Source organism: Uloborus diversus, chromosome 5, assembly GCF_026930045.1.
Source record: "Uloborus diversus isolate 005 chromosome 5, Udiv.v.3.1, whole genome shotgun sequence".
Taxonomy (NCBI): domain Eukaryota; kingdom Metazoa; phylum Arthropoda; class Arachnida; order Araneae; family Uloboridae; genus Uloborus; species Uloborus diversus.
Window position 1 is genome coordinate 22,514,861 of NC_072735.1, and position 6,000 is coordinate 22,520,860.

A 6,000-nucleotide genomic window follows, 5' to 3' on the forward strand; every position below is an offset into this window, starting at 1 on the left:
ATCTTATAACCTAAACTACAATATCCAATAGGTCTCTGCGACGCTCGAGTAAATCCACATTTAGCATCATAGGCTCCCCTTCTATTGGTGCAAATAAGTGACGACGATGACATCGAATCACACATCGACAGTAACTCAATCTCTGTCTTTGAAGACCTATTTGCTGGTGAAGTTAGGGAAATAACTACTGACAGATGCACACTGAGAAAACAATGTTGAGACAGCTAACATGGGTCTAGGAAGGCGGGGATGGCCGTGGAGGGGAGCCCCCCCCCCCCAGCCAGGCGAGTGACGTTGTCTGGATTGCTGTCCGACGTCTGCGCACGAGAGCTCGGAAAACGTTTACTGAACCCGAGTTTTTTTTTTTTTTTATATTTCATTTTCAGTTTGACTGAAAAAATACTTCGTCTATTATATTTAAATACTGATTATTCATTAAATACCGAAAAATCATAAAAATGTAACTTTTTCATTATTTCGGAAAATTTTGAGGTTCATGCGCGACCGAAAGATATTGGCTGATCGAAACCAAATGTTAACACTATGTTTTGAAGCTCTGTTTAAAGACGTTACAAACTATTGCATTAAAAAAAACATTTAATTAAAAAAAAAAAATTTAAAAATCTCAAAGATTTTTTTTTTTTTCATCTTTTATCAAACTTTAGGCCCATGCGCGAACGGAAGATGTCAATCGATTTCCATAATTCATTTTTTACTTTGTTTGTCTTTATAATTCGCAACTTTTCCACGGTATTACAACATTGAAATTGAAAAAAAAAAAAAAAAAAAAAACTTTTTTTCGGCCCACCCTACTGTGTATGTTTCGTGATGTAGACGATAATATTTCAGTTGGAATATATGGCATCTTTTATTTATTTGATTTTTTTTTCGAGTATACTTACGAATGTCAGACGCTATGACAGCAACGGTGAAGCAAATGGTACTAAGGGAAAAAATTAGATAAAATTTTTCGATGCAACGGGCCCCATGTGGTCCGCGGGTCGTAATTTGAGCAGCACCGATTTAAATAAGATACTACGAATTCACTATGAAATACCAAAGCGCACAACCTAATGTATTCAGTATTACAAAAAAACTGGAGAAAAACCTTTTCTTGCTAACAGACCATACGGAAGCGTAATACATAAAACGTAAGCGTAAAACGATAGAAAAACAATAAACCATTTCGTTTTTCGGTTAAAACAGAACATACACATTTCTAAAGATGAGGGTGGAAGAAAAAGTTCTATTTAAATTGATGCGGTGTCAGAAAAAAAAGAAAAAAAATATTTTCCTGCTCTACATCTTCAAAATTGGTACCTGGTTGTTGAGAGTAAGGTAAACATTTGGTCATTGACGCTAGGGTTTAAAAAAAATGCTTGCCCATTTGTAAAAAAAATTAATCTTTTTAACGGCTTCAAAGTTTAATTGGTTTCAATTCAACCTGAATTTAGCCATTGTTCAATGAACGAAATGGCATTTAAAGCATTTGAGAAGTAAATTAACAACATTTAAGAACTAAATACTTATATATCAGTTTTGACAGAAATTATGATTGTGTGCCAATCGATAAGGCCCACCATACAGAGGTCAGTTGTTCCCCTTTTTTGGTTTGAGAAATTTATACATCTTAATAAATGGTCATGGTTTTTACACTATGTGTTGAGTACCTGAATTAATCTGTGCCCCTTCCCTCAATTTTAAATGATGGGCCTCGGGCATAATTATGGATTAGAATTGCTTTTGTCTCCAAGGTATCTTCGAGCTTTCCGATACATTATGACAGGAAGTTGGTCTGCTGCGGTTTGAGTTGTTGAATGGCCACAAATATAAATTCGGTTATAATTCTACCTAATTTGTCTATGTTGATCACATAGGGTTCTTTTAAGAACTTTAATACAGAAAACTACATCCTGCAACAACAAACCAACTTTTATTTGCTGCAACGAGAATTGCATTGTGTGTAATGGAGTTTATGCAATGTAGAAGATTTATTTCGCTGTATTGGATATTTTGTTGTACTGGAATTTGCTGTAATGAGATTGAACTGTAATTACAAAACAGAAAGACTAATCAAGCTTTTATTAAAAAAATATGCGAATATATATTTGCATAGTCATGAGGTTTATTTACATTATCAAAAAGAAGACAAAAACGTTGTACAAAAAGTGAATATTTACAATTTCTACAAATATGAGGAAAGAATCTATCATACAACAAAACAACTACAAACAAATGAAAATATACTAAGTTTCAGATTAAGCATTTTAATAGTATTTTTTGTATTAAATATTGAAAAACTAATAAATAAATTCTAACGAAAAAAAATCAGTTAAACTTCATACAAAAATGTGCAACAACATCCACATAAAGACTAACGTACTTTCACCAGCAACCAGAAGTCTTTTATATCAAAGATTATACATGTATGCATTAAACAATTCAATCAAAAACAAACATACAGCTGAAACTCAGTGGACATTTTTACAATAAAACATAAAACAAAAGTCATTACATCTTACATAATGAAAATGTGAAATGCGGTTTAAGGTTTCACTTAATATAACCTCATTATAGTTGGGGCAAACCAAATCAGGCAGCATTGTGTAGGTTACGCAGATTCCAATCATAAAATAAGGGTGCTACCAGATTAGCTTTGCCGCATAGTTTTCAATGAAGTGTTTGAAAGATTTCATTTAACTGCAATGAATTGTAAATAAGCTTCAATAACAATAAAATAAAAATTTTAATGCATGTTTTTAGATGGTAAGAAGCTTTCATGTTGATGTTTAAAAATAAAATGTTTTAATATGGGAAGGGCATAAAAAAACTACTAAAATATCCTCAATAAAAGCAATTCACAGCAGTAAATTCATTATCAAATAATAAAACAATAAAAGAATTTCAGTAAGCCAATGTTCACCCCATGTGCTCCATTTTCAAATCCCTCCCCCCATGCAATATGTACGTACATTATATTTATATCGTCAACATTCAAGCAACAGTCATTAAGTTCGAAAATCCAGTTTTTAGACAGTGCCGATTTGAACTCTCAAGTAATCATTATGAAAATTGGTGAAAATAATTAGCCAATTTTAACCCCTACAGTATAAGTTTGTTGATAAAACTTATAAATTGCGTACTAGCTTTATATAATAAAATAATAAATTTGAAATTTGAAATCACTACAGTAATGTCTAAAAAAAATTCTGGACATAGTGACTTTTGCATAAATGTGTGCAATATAATGTATTATAATTTAAAAATAGTATTTATTGACCCAAAACCTTTTTCTAAAAAAAGATTTTGGTCATTACAATGAAAAGATAAGCTATTATTTAATATAAACTGCATATCTGTAACAGTTAACACAGCTTACTGAGATTCTCATATGAAGTCTTCTAAGCAGAATTATTTACAACATTTTTATACTCTACTTTTTATTTTGATATCTCCACCCAAAAATGTTTTTTAATACTTACAAGATATATAACATAATTTTGAAAGATTATTATTTCTTTTTTTTAATTGCAAGGTTTTTGAAAAATTATATATCACAAGAATAAAAAATTTTGAAAAAAATGAAATAGTTCTGCTTATGAAAAGCTATTATATATATATATATATATATATATATATATATATATATATATATATATATATATATATATATATATATATACACACACACACACAGTTGGTTCTCTGTTTAACGATGCCCTAATTAAGGACTTTCTCTATTAAAAGATGACTTTTCACAATCCCGAATGCTCCGCTGTAGTTTTAGAAAAATTCTATTTAAGAACTCATTCTTAAGAACATCTTCTTTTGTAGTTCCATGAGAGTCATTAAGTAGAGAATCAATAATTGTGTGTGTGTGTATATATATATATATATATATATATATATATATATATATATATATAATATAGATAAAATCTGACATGCTACTGCTGCACTGCCTATAAGAATAAACTTGTGTTTCTACTTATTGTTTAAGGACCATTATGCAATATGTGGAAAGCTCAATTTGTAGATTCAACAAACAGGCAAAGCTTGACCACAGAGAGAAGCTGCATGAACTCAAAGCGGAAACTTCATTTTATAATAGGTAGGATTAGGGAGAACGAGACACTTTACTGCTTGCACGTTCTCACTGATTCTACCTATTAAAAAATAAAATTGTTGTGTTTTCTCTTCCAGTTCACCCCTTCCTCCCATCTCTCTATAGTTAAGCTTCAGTTCCACACAACATGAAATTTAATTAAAAACTATGAATGAATTATGTGATGCCAAAGTTATCTGAGCATTTTTGGTTTCTTCCTTTTACTCATCTTTTGTGAGCAAAATTACAACATTTTTTTTCTTTTCAGAGACTTTTTCCTGTTTACAATTCAAAATAACTTTTGCTTTAGCATCATAAACTTATGCATGACAAAGTAAATTACATAATTTTCGAAAAGCGAGTCTTTGGACATGGAACAATTATGCTCAGACTAACTGATGAAATACATTTAAAGCAATTTACTTATTATCAGAATATCAGATTTAATATTACAGCAAATATGTTCTGGCACCAGCTTGGAGTTGTACATATAAAACTGAAAACAATAACTTTTGTTTTCTTCCTACATGCGTATCATGTAGTTTCAGATTCATACCTTTTTCGTACAAAAAGTTTCAAGGTGTATCACAATGGTTAAATATTGTTTTAATATTCGAAATGGTCCACATAAAAACCAATGAAATCAAAGATTAAAATTATAGCATTCTTTGTGTGATATATGCTAGCAAGTATACATTTTTTGGCATAAATTTGATTCTGCATTCAGTTGTTTTTAAAGCAACTGACATATGAGATAAATGTAACATAAAATTCAATGACAGGAAAAACATACATTGGAGTAGATAAATGATTTAAAATTTTAATGAATGTAAACTGAAAGTCAATGTCTCAAGAATTTACAACATTTCCTGTCATGACGATGCATGGTAGTACAATGGTGTAGTAACATTTAGTCAAATTTGTTTAAAGTTTTATAAACAAGAACCTTGATGATTACATGGAGAAAATAAAGAAATAAAAAATAAAAAAACAAAAAAAGCAAATTAATTTTAAGTTTTACAAATTACTAAAACTACATATAAATTTAACCAACTACCGATGTCATTTTCTCCAAAGCAAAAAACAAGTTAAAATTTTATTTTTGCATGAGTGTTCAAACAGATATGATAAGTGGATTCAGCACTGATAACTAAGCATTTAAGCAAGAATAATTAACAAACATCAAAAAGCAATATTAAAATACACATTGATAATTTATTTTAAGAGTAAAAAAAAAAAAATACTAATGCATATAGAAAAAAAAAGTTTTCAAAAATATATGAAAAAAGGAGATTGGTGCAGACTGTATTCCACTGAAGACATTAAAATGAAAATTATTATTTGCAGGTTAATCTGCAGTAATATTTATAAACTATTAAAATTAATAAAGTTATGAAGTTCTTACAAACATACACATTCAACCTAAATATTCACGCAAACACATATTTATCAGCCAAACCCAATCACTCATAAATAGGAAAAGTGAGTACTCATTAAAAAAAATATTAATTCAATGAAATTCAATAACTAGATTAATGAGTTACTAATGAAGTACATGCAACACATACATTTGTTTGTCTGCTATTACTATATTCTCGTTCAAAAGCAGCAATAGGAAATATTGTAGTTTGCAGCAGAAAATTCTTTGCAACAGTCACATCAACTATTTTGTGACATCATCACATCAGTTGAACAACATTACAGTTGTATTTGGTACCAGCATTGACACATCATCTTCTTTTCTTCTGCTTCACAGAACCACAGGTAGTTCACAGGTCACTTGTCATTTCTTCAAATTTGAGCAGTGGTCGCTCAGTTATCTGATATTGTGAAAATTTAGCTGCTAATAGCACACGAACAAATGCTTAGTATTTTTAAGGAATCTTAAATTTGAA